Source organism: Malaya genurostris, chromosome 3, assembly GCF_030247185.1.
Source record: "Malaya genurostris strain Urasoe2022 chromosome 3, Malgen_1.1, whole genome shotgun sequence".
Taxonomy (NCBI): Eukaryota; Metazoa; Arthropoda; class Insecta; order Diptera; family Culicidae; genus Malaya; species Malaya genurostris.
In genome coordinates, this window is record NC_080572.1 from 48,462,485 (window position 1) to 48,484,562 (window position 22,078).

The 22,078-nt window shown below is 37.8% G+C and overlaps 1 protein-coding gene across 7 annotated transcripts in view; it reads left to right on the forward strand.

Annotated features, from left to right (window-relative positions):
• The window catches only part of LOC131438766 (uncharacterized), an 80,247-nt gene that overhangs the window by 42,652 nt on the left and 15,517 nt on the right, over window positions 1-22,078 (forward strand). The window lies entirely within an intron of this gene.

Genomic DNA, 22,078 nt, shown 5'->3' on the forward strand with positions numbered 1-22,078 from the left:
ACCGTTCCTAAGTTTACAGGATCGGAATAACAGGTTCTCTTATTCAAATTGATTTCGCAAATTTTCAAATGGCTTTTACTTCTCTTCTCTCTCACCGCTAGTCTAATACCATAAAGAAGTCGTAGTGAATCGATGTTACGCAGCGTGTCAGATCAATGTTTTATTAGAAATATAGCAATTAATTGCAGGACGTTAAAAAAATTCAAATGACAGTGACATTCAATATACTGTTATTTAACTTGATAATGAACAATGAATTCATTTAAATATACTCACACACACAAAATTTGAATTTTACATGGAGATCTAATCCAACATATGATGCAATTCATTAAGACTTAATTTGTCAAATGACGGAAAATTCCATTTGTAATTACCTAATGCAGGATGAGCCTGAATTTTACTGTTTCCGAATGTTATTTCTTTTCGGATAGCAAGTGCAACTGCTTGAATTTTTGTGTAAGAAAAGCTGATGCGTGCTTCCATGGCTCAGTCGATTAATGGACGTACTTTGCGATCCAATGATTCTCGGATCAAGTCACCGCTCTCACTGTCCGTATTTTTCTTTTATTTCGTTGAATTTTATGTACATGTTCTTGAACGTATATTAACGTGAAATGCGACGCTTCATTTATGTATATCTTATAAGATGTAAAATCACAAAGTTTTTTCGAAGTGTGTTTTGCCGAATACTCACCCTACAATCAACGAATCGCGATGAGAGACCGGAGAATCAATGTGCGAAGAGTGCAATACTTCTGTTACAGTGAAGCGAAAATAGGCAGTCAATGTACCAGTACTCGTATTACCATTTGAGCTAATGTATTGAACAGGAACAGCTGATCTCATAAATAATGGTTTCAAGGTACACTGAAGTCTTTTTTTATGCAAGTTCACGTACCGCATAAAAAAACAGCTTAACTCTGAAAATTCGCATAAAAAACGCATAACTCTAAAACTTCGCATAAAAAAACCGCATAACTCTGAAAGTTCGCATTAAAAAACCGCAGAAGGGAAACCGCATAACTCTGAAAATTCGCATAAAAAACCGCATAGCTCTGAAACTTCGCATAAAAAAACCGCATAATTCTGAAAATTCGCATAAAAAAGTCGCATAAAAAATCGCATAAAAAAGACCGCATAATACCGCAGTATACACACTCTTCTCGATAGATTCGTAGCAATGGAAAAAAGTTTAAGTCATAGAACGAATCTTAAGTTAAATTCAAAAACAGTTCTGACTGTCTTCTTTTGAATGTTCGGTAATTGCGCAAAAACATCCTTTTTTTACACATTGCATGTGACCGAATTGACCTGGTAGCTGTGGGTAATAGAAATTGTTACTAATATTCACTACCTGCTACTCCGGCTATTGAAAAGATAAGCCCGAGTTTCTTATTGGAAAAATGGGATATTTACAATATGCACTTATGGTTGTGAGACTCTGCATCTGAACTCATGGCAATGAAACTGAAGTCCCGCAAGTTTCCTCCTGATCTGTCAAATTTTGATGTTCTTCACAAACATCAAAAAATCTCATTCCATTACAGAAATCGTATTTGACAGTAGCATCTAATTAGCACTCATAATACGCGCCTTAATAAATTAATTCATGTGAAAGATGAATTCTTTATTTTTACGTTAAAACTTGCATAGTACTTCCATTCTTCAATTTGTTCCACAATTTGCTGATTTGTTGACTGGTATAGAATATTAGATTTTTTTCTCCTACCGACAATGGTTTTAATACAACATTTATTTGGTTAGTAACATATTACGCAATGATGTCATTTGTACAATTATTTTGATACACCTTTAAGCACGTGGTACGAAATGACGAATCACATCGATGAAGTACGCATGTGAAATCTCCACAGAAAACAACGCGTTGTGCGCCAAAAGATTTTCTAACGATCTAGTATTCTTTTCTTCGACTGCCAAGCACTTATGCAACTCGTTGTGCGCCAAACACCTATCGATGATCTAGCAAGCATAGACGACTTTTTCAACCGAAAATTCCATTGTCCATACAAAACAATTTTATGGATTTTTCCCACTTTTCCGGTGAATTTTTCTAATTTTTTTGATGTACGAACCTGATGGGGATAGAAACTGATCAAACAAAAAAATAATCATGGAAATCCGTCCATCCGTTCTTTAGTGATGCGATTACAAAGGATGGCCTCTGCATTTATATATATATATATATATATATATATATATATATATATATATATATATATATATATATATATATATATATATATATATATATATATATATATATATATATATATATATATATATATATATATATATATATATATATATATATATATATATATATATATATATATATATATATATATATATATATATATATATATATATATACTAGCTGACCCGTCGTACTTCGTCTCGCCCACAAATTATTTGTTCAAATTTATGTTTTCGGACAGCAGAATTGTCAAACGACTAAACGGTTAATGTTTCTCTTCATTATTTTTCTGATTACTTAACCTACAATCAACGGAATTCGACACACATTCGCTTTAGCTCAAAACGAAATATCACCAAAAATTTATGCTTATTTCATACTGCGAAGAAGTGAGAGTTCGGCGCACAGGTCCATTATTTCTGCTTCGATTGACCTAAAAACTTTACAAAACATTCTTGATATGTTTCATTATAACAAATTATAAAAAAAAAATCATGTTTTTGGAACATGTTAGACCCTACGGGCTCCCTAGAATAATAAATTATTTCCCTCGATTTTATAGACAAAAAAATTTAAACGCGTTTTTCTCGAAAGAAGGTTTTGAAAGTCCGTGTCCATTGTCACTCAAAAACTACTGTCCAATTTTTTTCAAATTTTGCGCACACTTTCTACATGTAAAATACCAGACCCTAACGATTTCCTTTTCGTTTTTTGTTATTTTGGGTAGGTTTTACAGTTACAGAATGGCGGATTGTTTTCCGTGAAAAATCGTAGTTTGACTGTAAACAATCGCCAAAATACAAAAAAAAATATAAAAATCATACAGAAACGTTGAAGTCTAGAAAACATCTACTCTATCTATACTGCTTTGATTTGTTGACTTCTGATTAGTCTGCGCAGAGATACAGTGGACACCGAAAATCATGTTTTATCGACTTATTTCTCAATTTTTAAGAAAAAAAAAATACAACAATGATGTTTTTTCATCACTTCACGCAATACTTCACAACTGAGCTATTCCAGAAATGTGTAGCAGGTCGTCAGAGTTTAAATATTCCAATTAAAATAAATTACGCACACGTCTTCAGTATGATAAACCATTTATTTTTTACGAATAGATAGAACAATCCGATTGTAGAATGACTTTAAAAAAGGGCGAATGATTTTTTTCTGTACCATTTTTTTATATCTCTTCAGCTCTAATAGGAAACTTCTAGGAAACTGATTGAGCACTAAAAAACTAAACGAAAAATCAAATTTAAAAAATGTCTCCTCGATTTTTTTTAAAATAATTTGCCAAAAAGTTATTTCAGCGGTCTTTACTTTTCAATTCACATTAATCCAATTAACAACAATTGTGAATTTTTAAGTGTTATTTAAAATCCATTTTTTTATTTCAAGAGAACTTTTTTTCATTTGATGGTTCAGTCAATTTTGGTATACTTCAGCAATTGTTTTCTGTTCATTTTTTATACGGTGCTCAAACGATATCTTAAAACTTCTCCTTCGACACCATTTTTGTGCCTTTAACAGTTTCCGAGCTTCACCGGTTAAATAAAAAATTGCGCAACTTGAAAAGAATCCAGTTTTTTTCCAAATTTATTTCGGAATTGGCTACTTCCAAGAGAAAGATTACGATGAATAAATCTATTGTATTTGATCTGTAAAATCATTTTCAACTGCAACTACTTAATTTTTCAAAAACCACGAATCGCATTTTTTATCGATGTGCTGGTTTCAAAAACAGGTTTGAAATTGTTTAGAGAAATTTGAAGAGACGGTTGTTAAATCGAATTTTCAATTAACTTTTTGCTTTTCTCATATAGAAAGGCTATGTAATCACCCGCAGAGTGGCATATACCATTCGACTCAGTTCGTCGAGATCACAAAATGTCTGTGTGTGTATGTATGTATGTCTGTGTGTATGTGACAAATAATGTCACTCGATTTTCTCTAAGATTGATGAACCGATTTTCACAAATTCAAATGAAAGGTCTTATAGTACCATAGATCGCTATTGAATTTTATCCCGATCCGACATCCGGTTCCGGAATTTCAGGGTGAGTTGCACCAAGAAAATGAAAAAAAAAAATGTCACTCACTTTGCTCAGAGTTGACGTGACCAATTTTCACAAGCTTGGATTCAAACGGCAATCTTCTCTGAACACACATTCGTTGAGTATCATCACTTTGAGCAGCGCGATTCCATTTCTGTGGCACTATTAGTAAGTGCGCGATGATCTATAAACTGCACATGAAAGCATAATCAACTTCAAGTACTCTCTAGACACATGGAAAGGATGACGATCTAGAGCAAGCTAATAGTCTTCGATTGTGGTCTAAACAATGATATAATCCTCTTATGATAAATCATTTCACTTTTACAAGAACAATAGTGATGCTATTGTTATAAATGTCTGTCAAATTGTTGTGTTTTATTTTGTACGATTATACAAAGGCGGACGCGTTTGGGAAGGCCTAACATTCTTCGATCCCAAAAATGATCTGAGAAGTGACAAATAATAATAATTGTGCTGTCATTTCAGCTCGATTTACTGTTAAAAAATTCTATGGAGAAACTCAAAGATCAATGATCTCAAATACGATGAAATGATGTGTTCCTTTCCGTCCCTTAATCAATAAACGCCCACCATAAACATTTTGAATCAGAATAGGCAGGATCTCCTGCGGGAGTCAAAATATTCGGAACAGAAACAGGTTCTTGCATCGGCATATATTTTAAATAGCACAGTGACCGGCCCGCAACTATAAAAATAAGTTTACCTCACCGTGCTATTAATGGATCAGCGAGAGATCATGTGTTTGAGTTTTACGACATTTTACAGCATATTTCCCAGTTTACAACAGGAATATAACTTTGTTCGGGTTCGGTTGATGAGAGTATCTCCGAGAATACGGGGCATATTGAAATATAAACTTTATAACATTGACGATGACTACTATTTTGCTTAAATATTTACTCAGAATCCTGGATTGATCTCGAATAATTTTTTTTTTTTTTTCATAAATACGTTTATTTCATAGGCAATATACATAAGTTTTTCTTCGCCGTGGCATCTACAATACATAGTACTTTAAACCTAATACATTTCGAATATCCTATTAGTATGTTGGTATTCATTAGTTAATCTAAACACTGTTTTTATCAAGCGAGTTGCTATTATAAATTACATTAAATGAAATACATTTATTTTGTACATGATCTTATAACTATTTCAGGTTTGTTTGTATCAGTTCATCACTTTTATTTAATATAAGATAGCTGGCTATTGGTTGAGCTCATGGAAGAGAAAACAATCTAACATAAAATAAAATTTAAATTGGAACTCCAATGGACTTAATGAAATAATAAAGAAGTTTCATGTAAGGAACGTCACGACAAGCAAGAATGTCGCGAACTGGGACATTGGATAGTCTACCTTGGGTACGCAAGGAATTTATTAGTTGAGATCTGACATCACGATACTCCACGCATGTCCAAACAACATGGTCAATATCGCGGTAACCTTCGCCACAAGCACAATGATTAGTCTCGGAAAGTCCAATTCGAAGGAGATGTGCATCTAACGTGTAGTGATTGGACATGAGTCTGGACATCACACGAATGAAATCTCTACTCACATCCAGTCCCCTGAACCATGCCTTTGTCGATATTTTAGGAATAATTGAGTGCATCCACCGACCCAGATCATCTTTATCCCAAGAAGCTTGCCAGCTGGCAAGTGTTCTTTGGCGAGACGCGCTATAGAATTCATTGAAAGCAATTGGTCTCTCATAAATTTCACCCTCAATAGCACCACGTTTGGCTAAAATATCGGCTCTTTCATTGCCTGGAATGGAGCAATGAGCCGGAACCCAAACTATTGTGATTTGATAATTATTATTCAATATGACGTTCAGGCACTGTTTTATTTTGCCCAAGAAAAAAGGTTCATTTTTGCCAGCAGCCTTTGAGCGAATGGCTTCAATTGCACTCAGACTATCTGTGAAAAGAAAATAATGGTTTGGAGATAATGTGACGATTATACTCAAACTATAATGAACTGCTGCTAACTCTGCTATATAAACAGATGCAGGTTCTTGAAGCCTAAAGGAGACCGAAACATTATTGTTGAACATACCAAACCCTGTCGCTTCTTCAATTCGCGATCCGTCCGTGTAAAACATTTTCTCAGAGTCGATATGCCTGAACTTACTTGTAAATATTTTTGGGATTTCCAACGAGCGTAGGTGTTCCGGAATTCCACGCACTTCGCGCTGCATGGATGTGTCGAAAAATAAAGTTGAGTCAGGGACATTTAGGAGGCTGACACGGATAGGAATATATCTTGAAGGGTTGATTTCCTGTGACATATGGTTAAAATATACAGTCATGAATCTTGTTTGAGATTGAAGCTCAACTAGCCTTTCGAAGTTATTAATAACTAGGGGATTCAGTACCTCGCATCTTATTAGCAGTCGCGACGAAAGCTCCCAAAAACGATCCTTCAATGGAAGAACTCCCGCCAGAACTTCAAGACTCATTGTATGTGTCGAATGCATGCAGCCTAAAGCAATTCGCAAACAACGATATTGAATTCGCTCTAATTTGATAATATGAGAGTTTGCAGCGGAACGAAAGCAAACGCATCCATATTCCATCACTGAAAGTATCGTTGTCTGATACAATTTTATTAGATCTTCCGGATGAGCACCCCACCAAGATCCGGTTATTGTTCGAAGAAAATTTACTCTTTGTTGGCATTTTGTTATCAGAAACCTAATGTGTCCTCCCCACGTGCATTTGGAATCAAACCACACCCCGAGGTATTTGAAAGTCAAAACCTGTTGGATCATTCTTCCCATCATATGGAGCTGAAGCTGCGCGGGATCATGCTTTCTTGAAAAGACGACTAACTCTGTTTTCTCCGCAGAGAATTCGATACCAAGATGAACAGCCCAATCGGACAAGTTATCTAAGGTATCTTGCAATGGTTTATGCAGATCAATAGCTTTGGGTCCAGTAACTGAAACTACGCCATCATCTGCCAATTGTCTTAGTGTACATGGGGATACTAGACAGCTGTCAATGTCATTTACGTAAAAATTATAGAGGAGCGGACTGAGGCAAGAGCCTTGCGGTAGACCCATGTAGCTAATTCTGAATGTTACCAAATCGCCATGTGAAAAATGCATGCGTTTCTCTGACAAAAGGTTGTGCAAATAATTATTTATAACCGCTGGGAGTCCATGTTGGTGAAGCTTGTCTGAAAGAACATCAATGGAAACTGAATCAAATGCTCCTTTAATGTCTAAAAATACAGATGCCATTTGTTGCTTTTGAGCGAAGGCAATTTGGATGTCAGACGAAAGTAATGCAAGGCAATCATTCGTCCCTTTATTTCTACGGAAGCCAAACTGAGTATCTGACAACAAACCGTTCGTCTCGACCCAAGTGTCGAGACGTCGTAGAATAATTTTTTCGAACAATTTTCTGATGCAGGACAACATCGCGATGGGTCTATATGAGTTGTGATTGGAAGCTGGTTTCCCCGGCTTTTGAATGGCGATAACTTTCACTTGCCTCCAGTCAGGTGGAACAATATTTTGCTCAAGAAGCTTGTTGAACAATTCCAACAAACGTCTTTTTGCGAGGTCGGGCAGATTCTTCACCAAGTTGAATTTAATTCTGTCCAACCCAGGAGCGTTATTGTTACAAGACATGAGTGCTATGGAAAATTCCATCATAGAAAAGGGGCTATCAATGGAACCATTATTTGAAAAAGATTCCCTAATAATGCTATGCGTAGGAACAGAATCTGGACAAACTTTCCTCGCAAAATCAAATATCCATCGGTTCGAGTATTCCTCACTCTCATTTCCTACGTTACGATTCCTCATTCGTCTGGCCGTATTCCAAAGAGTGCTCATTGAGGTTTCTCTTGACAAACCTTCGACAAAATGTCTCCAATAGCTACATTTCTTGGCCCGAAGTATGCTCTTGTACTTGGTTTCTAAAGTCAAGAATTTTTCAAAATTCTGAGGAGTTCCTCCTCCTCGTTTTAAAAACATCTTGAAGGCATTTTGTTTCGCGTGCTTAGCATCTGAGCACTCTTTGTCCCACCAAGGGTTTGGAGGCCTTCTGTTAGACGATGGACCAAGAAATCGTTTGGTTTGGGCTTGTTCTGCGGCCTCCAGAATCGAACAAACGAGGAAGTCATATTCTTCAAGTGGGGGGAGCTCTTCCATTGAAGTTAAGGCACTTGAAATATTACTTTGGTATTTAATCCAGTCAATATTTTTTGTCAAATCATATGGAATATTAACTGAATTAGCAATGCCTTTGTTACTGCTAATTGAGATGATGATTGGTAAATGATCGCTACCGTGTAAATCAGGAAATACTTTCCAGGTGCAATCTAGTCGAATTGAAGTCGAGCAAAGAGATAAATCTAATGCACTTGGACGTGCAGGAGGTCTTGGGATCCGTGTCATGCTACCCATATTTAGTACCGTCATGCTAAAATTGTCGCAAATATTATATATTAAGGATGATCTGCTATCATTGTAAACGGAACCCCACATCATTCCGTGCGAATTGAAATCTCCTAAAATCAAACGTGGAGCAGGAAGGGCTTCGACAATTTCATTAAGCTGTCGTTGTCCAACTTGAGCTCTTGGAGGAATATATACTGAAGCAATGCAAATGTCCTTTCCTTTAATGTTTATTTGACAAGCAACAACTTCTATACTAGAAGTCGAAGGAATATTTAATCTATAAAAGGAATAACATTTCTTAATTCCTAAAAGCACTCCACCATACGGAGAGTCTCTATCGAGACGTATAATGTTAAAGTCATTAAAACTTAAGGCTATGTTTGATGTAAGCCATGTTTCGCACAAAGTAAATACATCACATTTTTGACTATGCAACAAAACTTTAAATGAATCAAGTTTTGGCATGATGCTTCGACAATTCCACTGCAGGACAGTGATTGAATCATTTGCGGCGGATGATAAATTATCCATCAAATGATACAAAACCTGAAAGAACTGGCCATTGAGCTGATAACTGTTTCAAAAAAGTTCTAGCTATTGGAAGGAATGCCGTTATGATAGTCTTTAGAGGTTCAGAAATATTGAATGCTGCGAAAATCCATTCTACAATTTCCGAAAACTTAAGTAATCCTGTTGGTGAATGTGAAACGGAGCCCACTGGATTATTGTCTTTCCTTAAGCTAGTTTCTGGATTGGTTTGTGAATTTGACAAACCAGGAGGCACAGTTTTTGGTTTTAAATTTGGCTTTTTAGCTTTAACACGGGGATCTTTTTTTGAAGATGTAATTTTAGGTGTCTTTTTAGGTATTTTGTGGTTTGTTAATCTCCTCTTAACAGACCCTTGAGGAGTGACAAACGAGGTATCTTCACTATTTCCGTCGGAGTCAGATTCCTCTGGCTCCATAAGATTTGAAAAACCGTTTTCGGTTTCCAAGGGGGAGACATGTATGACCGTTTTAAGCATTTCTGCATATGTGCGCTTAGACCGTGCTTTTAAAGAAAGCTTCATTTTGTCTTTACGCAACTTAAATGCAGCGCATACTGAAAGATCATCATGAGGTCTCTCCCCACAATAAACACATTTTTCAACATTTTTATCGCAAAGATTATCCTTATGAGGCCCTTGACATTTGATACATTTGGACTTATTACTACAGTAAGTAGCTGTATGCCCGAATTTTTTACAGTTCGTGCAATTCATAACATGCGGTACGAAAAGCCGAACAGGAAGACGAATTTTATCGATATAGACATGGCTAGGCAACGCAGATCCGGCAAATGTTACACGAAACGAATCTGAGGGACGATACGACTTTTTTCCATCGACAATAGATGCTGAGTACAATTGCTTGCACTCGAGTATCTTAACTCCCTCAAGCATGGAGTTTTTAAAACGACCAACTCCATTTTTAAGTAAATCATCGGCCGTCAGACTTGCTTCAGTCACGACACCGTCAATTTCCACCTCCTTCGATGGAATGTAAACTCGATATTCAACAGAAAATAATTTACAGGTTACAATTTCGTTCGCCTGTTTCAAGTCATTGACAACAACTCGAATTTTATCTCTATTAACTTTACATATTTCTTTAACTTCAGAGAAATGTGATGTCAAATCCTTGGTAATTTGCATCAAATTTAAAATCTTTTCTTTTTTTCGAAGATAGACTATCCATGGCCCAGTGGTACCCTGTGGATAATGTTTAGCCCTCGGAGTATTTAAACTCTTACTAGTATCCGGAATCGGATTCGGATGATCTTCCATAAGATCATCCATTACATTAAATTTTTTTGTAAATTAATAATACCAAAATAAAAACTTATGTTTAGTAAAATTTCAGATATAAGAAATAAAAAATAAATTAAATTAAATCTACCTTGTAGCTGATGTCTCTGTTCCTTTATCGTGAAGAACGACGTGAAGCTCTTCCAACGATTTCCAATTGGCAGTCTTCTGCTGTTTCCAATTGGCAGTCTTCTGTCGTTTACTGCTATCTCAGTTGCTCTGCCGTCGTTGTGAACACCACTGCACTTGCTGTGCTGCCTGTACCTGACCCCAGGTACAGTGCTTTTGCTCTTGGTGGCGATCAAATGCGATGCTTGCAGTGTAGCACCTCGCGATATATGCCGTCTCTTTTGATCCTACGCAGCGTACAAATTCTGGTACCTGGTAGATCAGCACTGGGTTGCTTTAGCACCTTTGTGCCTTTGCACCCCTTCGTCTTCGCACCTTTATGCGATGGCACCTCTGTGACTCGTCACTTCTATGCTCTCGCACCTCTGTGTTTCTACACCTCTGTGCGTATGAACGGGATGGCCTTCGTTGCTAGCTTTCCAGTCGGGAAACGCCCCGAATATTACGTTTGCTATGGGCAGTTTAACTACCTGAAGCTTAGAATTGTCTCGGTATCAGCCGTTAACTCACGAGCCAGTACAATCGAAACACAACCTCTTCGCTTGAATGGTTTTTACTGAATGATCTCGAATAATATATCGCATTTTTTCCTTCTACGACCTCATTTGTGCTCGATCGCTGCTCTTTATGGGCGAGAAAAACGTAAACTACGGCTACTTTCACGATCCCATCGCCAAGCCGAGTTGACGGCGTGTGAGATGACATTTTATTGAATTCATAAATATACTTATGCAAAGATCACCATATCTAACCGGGCTCGGCTGTCTTATCCTCAAGCTCAAGGCAAACCTAAGGCGTTAAACCTGTTTTTCGTATTTTTATTTTTTTTTATTTGCAACCTCTCAGGCATATCACTGGCAAATCGAATCGCCGGGGTTGGAAAATGAGAAGAGGCCTCGAATATTTTACCTTGAACGACATTGAGTCTGTGTCTCGATCATGCTGCGAATCTTTCTTTCGACGTTGGTTTTATTTGTTTTTCATCTTTCTCTTCACCCTCGCGATTGCGACCGGTTGGAATGATTTCCCTAGCAGCAGATACGTGTTTCCTGTGGGGTTAACCTTGAGGTCTTTTTTAATAACAAAATTACTTATGTTCTACCGAAAAATGATTGGTAATTTTAATCATTTTAGCACAACATAAGAATAATTTCAATTGAATTCTAGATTCCAGCGGAATTCTCAACTTCCTGTCACAACTTGTTTTAATTATAAAATGACATTTCGTAGTCACAAACGAATGCTTCTAGTTCTATCGAAGCTTTAAAGTAAGAATTACATGTATCATGCATAGAAGCTACTAGGTGTTATTGGATGATGTGGTCCACGTAAACCGTATCTCTTCTAAGACACATATCTCACATTTTCAGTCAGCAGGTGACATAGACTTCTGTCAATGTTGGAGAAAAATTAAAGTTCATTCAAACCATCCCGATCCAAATGTGTATTTACTCCTGTTCGACTTATCTCCGATACGAGACGATGCCGTACAAGTATGAGCATACAGACCTTTTCAAAATTATAAGGCCACCCATAAATTTCAATATACAAAAAATAGAACATGAAATTACATTGCAAAACACGAATGTGAGTCCAAGAGTTAATTGATTTCGCTGAAAAACTTTTGTGATAGAACGTTTTTTAGGAAAAATGGCTTTTCAAAATTATAAGGCCACTTGCAGTTTGTTGAGGTTCGGATGATTAAAATAAGGAGTGTATCGATAAGTAGTTAGCAACATTCAAACAGTTATTACTCTGAAATGGCTTAATTTTTTGCAGCGTGTTTTGCGGTGACATGTTTGTTTACATGTCAATAACAGCTGCGCAATCGATTGGTTTCGGTACGGTTTATCGTTTCAATGATGAGTCGAATTGATCCGGAAACGCGAAAGAAAATTCTGCACACTTGGTGTTCAGAAAGTGGTGTCACGTACAACGAAATTGCAAAACGGGTGGAAGTGCACCACACCAGTATCAAAAATATTATCGAGAAGTTCGGTAAGACCCTTTCCATGAAGGATTTGCCCCGATCCGGAAGGAAACCGGATCCCAGCCAGCCCGGCCGAGACTTAAAAGTGGTTGAGTAGATCAGGAAAAACCCATCGGCGTCGACGCGGGATTTGGCCAAGCAGTTCAACACCAGCATCGGGGAGATTCAACGGATCAAAGTTCGGAACTCCCTGAAAACGTACAAGAAACAGAAGGTGCCGAAAAAGTCCCTGGTACAGCAAGTTCAGGCCAAAACAAGAGCGCAAAAACTGTATAACTGGATTCTACATAATAAAGACGGATGCATCCTACGCCAAGGAAGACTCTCGAGCGCTGCCCGGACCGCAATATTATACGAAATCGGTGTACCAGGACCTGGACGACGTTGACACCAAGGTGGCGATGGAAAAGTTTGGGCAGAAAGTGTTGTTCTGGCAAGCAATTTGTACCTGTGGTTTGCGGTCGTCGATTTTCTTCACGAAGGTCACAATTAACGCCAAGGTGTACGAGGAAGAATGTTTGAAGAAGAGAATGCTGCCACTGTACAGAAAGCATAAGGCTCCTCCTCTCTTCTGGCCGGATTTGGCTTCAGCCCACTACTCCAACTCCGTTCTACAGTGGTTGTCAAAAAATAATGTACAATTCGTGGAAAAGGACATCAACCCACCGAACTGCCCGGATCTTCAGCCAATTGAAAGGTATTGGGCAATTGTCAAGCGGCACTTTCGGTACAAAAAATGTCCAATGTCCCAAAACATGCAGAAGTTGAAAAAAACTGGACAGCTGCCACCAGGAAAGTCACAAAAGTAACTGTGCAGAATTTAATGAAGAATGTCAAGTCCAAAGTGCAAGTGTTTCACAGAAACTAGGATTTTCTTCAATATAATCAGTGAAATGCATAAAAATGTAATTTTTCTACAATATATCGAAAACTGATGTCAAAATATGTTTTTTTTCGCTTTTTTATTCAATAATCAATGTTGCTAACTACTTTTCGATACACTCCTTAAGCAACAAAAAGCATCAAATGATCCGTTGCCCCACCGGAACAGTTTATTGTCTGAAAAATACGATTTGGCATACTTTTCACCAATTTCTGCAGTGTTTCCAGTTCAATAGCTTTCCAATACTGAAGAATAGCACTTTTTAGCTCTTGTAATGATGAAAATTGACGATTATCGGCATAAATTTGTCATACCATAATACATTAGAGATTCTCAATTGAATTTAAATCCGGTGAGCAAGCTAAGCAGTCCAAAATATCAATTTTCTCGGGCTTTAGCAACTTCATTGTTTCAGCACTTTATGAATACTGGTGTTATCCTGCTGGAAAACGAGCTTTGACTTGCGTCTTCTTTTACTTACTGGCAGCAGACTAGCTTTGAGGACATTTATGTCATCGGAACTTTTCATTTTGTGCGGTACAAATTGAAGTTCCAGCCTGCCGGTTGCACAGAACACACCCCAAACCATTACAGATCCACCACCAAAATTTCTCTTTGAGAAATATCGTGGTTACTTACGTAGGTCACGCTAATAACTGTTGAATCCGTCTGGTTCGTCTAGGTTAAACTTTTTTCATCCGAGAATATCACCTGTAACAGTTTAGCACATTTGTTATTAAATAGTTTAAATGCGTTTGTTTTTTTTTCAATATTGCAGAACATGTTCATACCTTTTTCCAATCTTGGGGCATGTTCCGACGTGCAAATTCCAGTCGAGCTTCCTTGTGGTGAGGTAGTAAACGAGAAGCACTGTTCATTTTTGCTCAAACTATTTTTTTTTTTTTTTCATAAATACGTTTATTTCATAGGCAATATACATAAGTTTTTCTTCGCCGTGGCATCCACAATACATAGTAGTTTAAACCTAATACATTTCGAATATCATATTAGTATGTTGGTACTCATTAGTTAATCTAAACACTGTTTTTATCAAGCGAGTTGCTATTTTAAATTACATTAAATAAAATACATTTATTTTGTACATGATCTTATAACTATTTCAGGATTGTTTGTATCAGTTCACCACTTATATTCAATATCCTATAGTTGGCTATTGGTTGAACTCATGGAAGAGAAAACAGTTTAACATAAAATAAAATTTAAATTGGAACTCCAATGGATTTAATGAAATGATAAAGAAGTTTCATGTATGGAAGGTCACGACAAGCAAGAATGTCGCGAACTGGGACATTGGATAGTCTACCTTGGGTACGCAAGGAATTTATTAGTTGAGATCTGACATCACGAAACTCCACGCATGTCCAAACAACATGGTCAATATCGCGGTAACCTTCGCCGCAAGCACAATGATTAGTCTCGGAAAGTCCAATTCGAAGGAGATGTGCATCTAACGTGTAGTGATTGGACATGAGTCTGGACATCACACGAATGAAATCTCTACTCACATCCAGTCCCCTGAACCATGCCTTTGTCGATATTTTAGGAATAATTGAGTGCATCCACCGACCCAGATCATCTTTATCCCAAGAAGCTTGCCAGCTGGCAAGTGTTCTTTGGCGAGACGCGCTATAGAATTCGTTGAAAGCAATCGGTCTCTCATAAATTTCACCCTCAATAGCACCACGTTTGGCTAAAATATCGGCTCTTTCATTGCCTGGAATGGAGCAATGAGCCGGAACCCAAACTATTGTGATTAGATAATTATTATTCAATATGTCGTTCAGACACTGTTTTATTTTACCCAAGAAAAACGGTTCATTTTTGCCAGCAGCGTTTGAGCGAATGGCTTCAATTGCACTCAGACTATCTGTGAAGAGGAAATAATGGTTTGGAGATAATGTGACGATTACATTCAAGCTATAATGAACTGCTGCTAACTCTGCTATATAAACAGATGCAGGTTCTTGAAGCTTGAATGAGGCCGAAACATTATTGTTGAACATACCAAACCCTGTCGCTTCTTCCATTCGCGATCCGTCCGTGTAAAACATTTTCTCAGAGTTAATATGCCTGAACTTACTTGAAAATATTTTTGGGATTTCCATAGAGCGTAGGTGGTCCGGGATTCCACGCACTTCGCGCTGCATGGATGTGTCGAAAAATAAAGTTGAGTCAGGTACATTTAGGAGGCTGACACGGATAGGAATATATCTTGAAGGGTTGATTTCCTGTGACATATGGTTAAAATATACTGTCATGAATTTTGTTTGAGATCGAAGCTCGACTAGTCGTTCGAAATTATTAATTACCATGGGATTCAGCACATCACATCTTATTAGCAGGCGTGATGAAAGCTCCCAAAATCGATCTTTTAATGGAAGAACTCCCGCCAGAACTTCAAGACTCATTGTATGTGTCGAATGCATGCAGCCTAAAGCAATTCGCAAACAACGGTACTGAATTCGCTCAAGTTTGATAATATGAGAATTTGCAGCGGAACGAAAACAAACGCATCCATATTCCATCACTGAAAGTATCGTTGTCTGATACAATTTTATTAGATCTTGCGGATGAGCACCCCACCAAGACCCTGTTATTGTTCGAAGAAAATTTACTCTTTGTTGGCATTTCGTTATCAGATACCTAATGTGTCCTCCCCACGTGCATTTGGAATCAAACCACACCCCGAGGTATTTGAAAGTCAAAACCTGTTCGATTATTCTTCCCATCATATGAAGCTGAAGTTGCGCGGGATCATGCTTTTTTGAAAAGACGACCAGCTCTGTTTTCTCCGCAGAGAATTCGATACCAAGATGAACAGCCCAAACGGACAATTTATCTAAGGTATCTTGCAATGGTTTTTGCAGATCAATAGCTTTGGATCCAGTAACTGAAACCACGCCATCATCTGCCAATTGTCTTAGTGTACATGGGGTTACTAGACAGCTGTCAATGTCATTCACGTAAAAATTATAGAGGAGCGGACTGAGGCATGAGCCTTGCGGGAGACCCATGTAGCTAATTCTGATTGTTGCCAAATCGCCATGTGAAAAATGCATGCGTTTCTCTGACAAAAGGTTGTGCAAATAATTATTTATAACCGCTGGGAGACCATGTTGGTGGAGCTTGTCTGAAAGAACATCAATGGAAACTGAATCAAATGCTCCTTTAATGTCTAAAAATACAGATGCCATTTGTTGCTTTTGAGCGAAGGCAATTTGGATGTCAGACGAAAGTAATGCAAGGCAATCATTCGTCCCTTTATTTCTACGGAAGCCAAACTGAGTATCTGACAACAAACCGTTCGTCTCGACCCAAGTGTCGAGACGTCGTAGAATAATTTTTTCGAACAATTTTCTGATGCAGGACAACATCGCAATGGGTCTATATGAGTTGTGATTGGAAGCTGGTTTCCCCGGCTTTTGAATGGCGATAACTTTCACTTGTCTCCAGTCAGGTGGAACAATATTTTGCTCAAGAAACTTGTTGAACAATTCCAACAAACGTCTTTTTGCGAGGTCGGGCAGATTCTTCACCAAGTTGAATTTAATTCTGTCCAATCCAGGAGCGTTATTGTTACAAGACATGAGTGCTATGGAAAATTCCATCATTGAAAAGGGGCTATCAATGGAATCATCATTTGAAGAAGACTCCCTAACAATGCTATGCGTAGGAACGGAATCTGGACAAACTTTCCTCGCAAAATCAAATATCCATCGATTCGAGTACTCCTCACTCTCATTTCCTACGTTACGATTCCTCATTCGTCTGGCCGTATTCCAAAGAGTGCTCATTGAGGTTTCTCTTGACAAACCTTCCACAAAATGTCTCCAATAGCTGCATTTCTTAACCCGAAGTATGTTCTTGTACTTGGTTTCTAAAACCAAGAATTTTTCAAAATTCTGAGGAGTTCCTCCTCCTCGTTTTAAAAACGTCTTGAAAGCATTTTGTTTCGCGTGTTTAGCATCTGAGCACTCTTTGTCCCACCAAGGATTTGGAGGTCTTCTGTTAGACGATGGACCAAGAAATCGTTTGGTTTGGGCTTGTTCTGCGGCCTCCAGAATCGAACAAACGAGGAAGTCATATTCTTCAAGTGGGGGAAGCTCTTCCATTGAAGTTAAGACACTTGAAATATTACTTTGGTATTTAATCCAGTCAATATTTTTTGTCAAATCATATGGAATATTAACTGAATTAGCAATGCCTTTGTTACTGCTAATTGAGATGATGATTGGTAAATGATCGCTACCATGTAAATCAGGAAATACTTTCCAGGTGCAATCTAGTCGAATTGAAGTCGAACAAAGAGATAAATCTAATGCACTTGGACGTGCAGGAGGTCTTGGGATCCGTGTCATGCTACCCATATTTAGTACCGTCATGCTAAAATTGTCGCAAATATTATATATTAGAGATGATCTGCTATCATTGTAAACGGAACCCCACATCATTCCGTGCGAATTGAAATCTCCTAAAATCAAACGTGGAGCAGGAAGGGCTTCGACAATTTCATTAAGCTGTCGTTGTCCAACTTGAGCTCTTGGAGGAATATATACCGAAGCAATGCAAATGTCCTTTCCTTTAATGTTTATTTGACAAGCAACAACTTCTATACTAGAAGTCGAAGGAATGTTTAATCTATAAAAGGAATAACATTTCTTAATTCCTAAAAGCACTCCACCATACGGGGAGTCTCTGTCGAGACGTATAATGTTAAAGTCATTAAAATTTAAGGCTATGTTTGATGTAAGCCATGTTTCGCACAAAGCAAATACATCACATTTTTGACTATGCAACAAAACTTTAAATGAATCAAGTTTTGGCATGATGCTTCGACAATTCCACTGCAGGACAGTGATTGAATCATTTGCGGCGGATGATAAATTATCCATCAAATGATACAAAACCTGTAAGAGCTGGCCATTGAGCTGATAACTGTTTCAAAAAAGTTCTAGCTATTGGAAGGAATGCTGTTATGATGGTCTTTAGAGGTTCAGAAATATTGAATGCAGCGAAAATCCATTCTACAATTTCCGAAAATTTCAGTAATCCTGTTGGTGAATGTGAAATGGAGCCCACTGGATTATTGTCTTTTCTTGAGCTAGTTCCTGGATTGGTTTGTGAATTTGACAAACCAGGAGGCACAATTTTTGGTTTTAAATTTGGCTTTTTAGCTTTAACACGGGGATCTTTTTTTGAAGGTATAATTTTAGGTGTCTTTTTTGGTATTTTGTGGTTTGTTAATCTCCTCTTAACAGACCCTTGAGGAGTGACAAACGAGGTATCTTCACTATTTCCGTCAGAGTCAGATTCCTCTGGCTCCGCAAGATTTGAAAAACCGTTTTCGGTTTCCAAAGGGGAGACATGTATGACCGTTTTGAGCATTTCTGCATATGTGCGCTTAGACCGTGCTTTTAAAGAAAGCTTCATTTTGTCTTTACGCAGCTTAAATGCAGCGCACACTGAAAGATCATCATGAGGGCTTTCCCCACAATAAACACATTTTTCAACATCTTTATCGCAAAGATTATCCTTATGAGGCCCTTGACATTTGATACATTTGGACTTATTACTACAGTAAGTAGCTGTATGTCCGAATTTTTTACAGTTCGTGCAATTCATAACATGCGGTACGAAAAGCCGAACAGGAAGACGAATTTTATCGATATAGACATGGCTAGGCAATGCAGATCCGGCAAATGTTACGCGAAACGAATCTGAGGGACGATAAGACTTTTTTCCATCGACAATAGATGCTGAGTACAATTGTTTGCACTCGAGTATCTTAACTCCCTCAAGCATGGAGTTTTTAAAACGGCCAACTCCATTTTTAAGTAAATCATCTGCTGTCAGACTTGCTTCAGTCACAACACCGTCAATTTCTACCTCCTTCGATGGAATGTAAACTCGATATTCAATAGCAAATAATTTACAGGTTACAATATCGTTTGCCTGTTTCAAGTCGTTAACTACAACTCGAATTTTATCTCTATTAACCTTACAGATTTCTTTAACTTCAGAGAAATGTGATGTCAAATCCTTTGTAATTTGCATCAAGTTTAAAATCTTTTCTTTTTTTCGAAGATAGACTATCCATGGCCCAGTGGTACCCTGTGGATAATGTTTAGCCCTCGGAGTATTTAAACTTTTACTAGTATCCGGAATCGGATTCGGATGATCTTCCATGAGATCATCCATTACATTAAATTTTTTTTGTAAATTAATAATACCAAAATAAAAACTTATGTTTAGTAAAATTTCAGATATAAGAAATAAAAAATAAATTAAATTAAATCTACCTTGTAGCTGATGTCTCTGTTCCTTTATCGTGAAGAACGACGTGAAGCTCTTCCAACGATTTCCAATTGGCAGTCTTTTGCTGTTTCCAATTGGCAGTCTTCTGTCGTTTACTGCTATCTCAGTTGCTCTGCCGTCGTTGTGAACACCACTGCACTTGCTGTACCTGACCCCAGGTACAGTGCTTTTGCTCTTGGTGGCGATCAAATGCGATGCTTGCAGTGTAGCACCTCGCGATATATGCCGTCTCTTTTGATCCTACGCAGCGTACAAATTCTGGTACCTGGTAGATCAGCACTGGGTTGCTTTAGCACCTCTGTGCCTTTGCACCCCTTCGTCTTCGCACCTTTATGCGATGGCACCTCTGTGACTCGTCACTTCTATGCTCTCGCACCTCTGTGTCTCTACACCTCTGTGCGTATGAACGGGATGGCCTTCGTTGCTAGCTTTCCAGTCGGGAGATTTGCTCAAACTATGTTGGGCAAAAGTTTTAATGTCATCCAAACCGTCGAAACTGAAGCTTCCAACTTAAGTTCAATGCGGATTTGTGAGCAACTCAAGGTAGAATTCAAAGATTTATTGACAATTCGACTAGTATCTCTCTCTGACAGTTTCTTTTTGCGTCCTGCATTTTTATTCTGACCATACTTTGCTGGATTTTTCAGAAAATTTGGGATCGCACATCTGCTACGACCAATTTCTCCTGCAATTTTCCTGATCCCCCATCCTACCTTCTTGAAGGCCAAAATTTGTCATTGTTCTTGTTGATTTAGTCTCTTTCGCTTACCCATAGTCACATAACGCTGTTAAATGAATAAAAATGATATTTATAATCACTATATTCAACACAAACTGACAAACATACAAGGTGGCCTTATAATTTTGAAAAGGGATAATTACAAACTTCAGCTGCTTCGGCTTTGTTTGTCAACAAAAAAATGTTTTGCTTGTATTTGTGTCATTCTTCATCGATTGCCATCGTTGAGTTAGGGTGATCCCATCAAAATCACGCGAAATCTTAAAATTCGAGGGTGGCCTTGTAATTTTGAAAAGGCCTTAGGGATGGTACTCGGAAGGCAAAGTATCGATACCTTGGGTATAGGGATACCGAAATTTTGGTTATCGATACAAGGTATCAAAAGGCAATAAAGTATCGATACCTGTAAGTATCAATTGATTTCGAAAAAAATAGAATTGTCGACTGTAGCATTATTTTATGATGTATAGAAAGATTTTTCCATAAATTTGTACATATATTTCTTGCCACATAGATTGCACTTCGCCTTTCATGACTTTTTGTACACGTCAAAGAATTCCCGCAAGGCACTTTGTGTTGGAACCATGGTGATTTCACATTTCACCTAATTTCTCAACAATTTTCTTGTCATAACCTTTATGTCGATGCACGGATATTACACTAAAAGTCAATTCCTCTTGAATATTTAGGGATTTTGTTGGTTTGTGCAAAAGCACATATTTTTTCTATTTCTTCGCGTTTCTCCTTCCGATAATCAGTGCTAAGTTAGCGATTTAAATTGAACTGCTAGACGCGAGATGGCAGTTCAATTTGAACTACTTTAAGCACTGATGAGTCGAAGGCGAAACGCGAAGAAACAGAAACAATTCTTGTTGCCATTACGACGGGACCGAAGACGGACGGAACGGAAGCACCAGGCTCGCGCATGTATTGGTATGACATGGACTAGCCGTCGTTGATATTCGTTCTCGACAATCTCGCGTCGTCCCACAGACGCACTGAGAGAAAGTGCTATGAGTGTTAAAAATGATATTATTGAATCCTACGAGATTAAAGCTGTTTGACTTTAATCTGTTGCGATACTGTAAGTATCGAGACCAAAAGTATCGATACTAACAGTATCCCTCTGATGTGATATCGATACCAAAAATACCCGATCCTTGGTATAAAGTATCGATACCTCAAAATATCGACTCGGCATCGAACATCCCTAAAAGGCCGTAGTAACCGCAATGTGCAGAATATCAGTGCCGGTGCCGAACCGGATCAGAAAAGTTTGAAGATTTTTTCGCGGTTCATAGGATATCAATTCAATCTTATTCACCAGCCAGTTCAGAACGACTAGGACATATTTAGATTCATTCCAACCGTATCCAGTTAATTCGAATTGGTAATAAAGTAGTTAGCTTGAAACCATATAATTTGTCTATTTCAAGCGA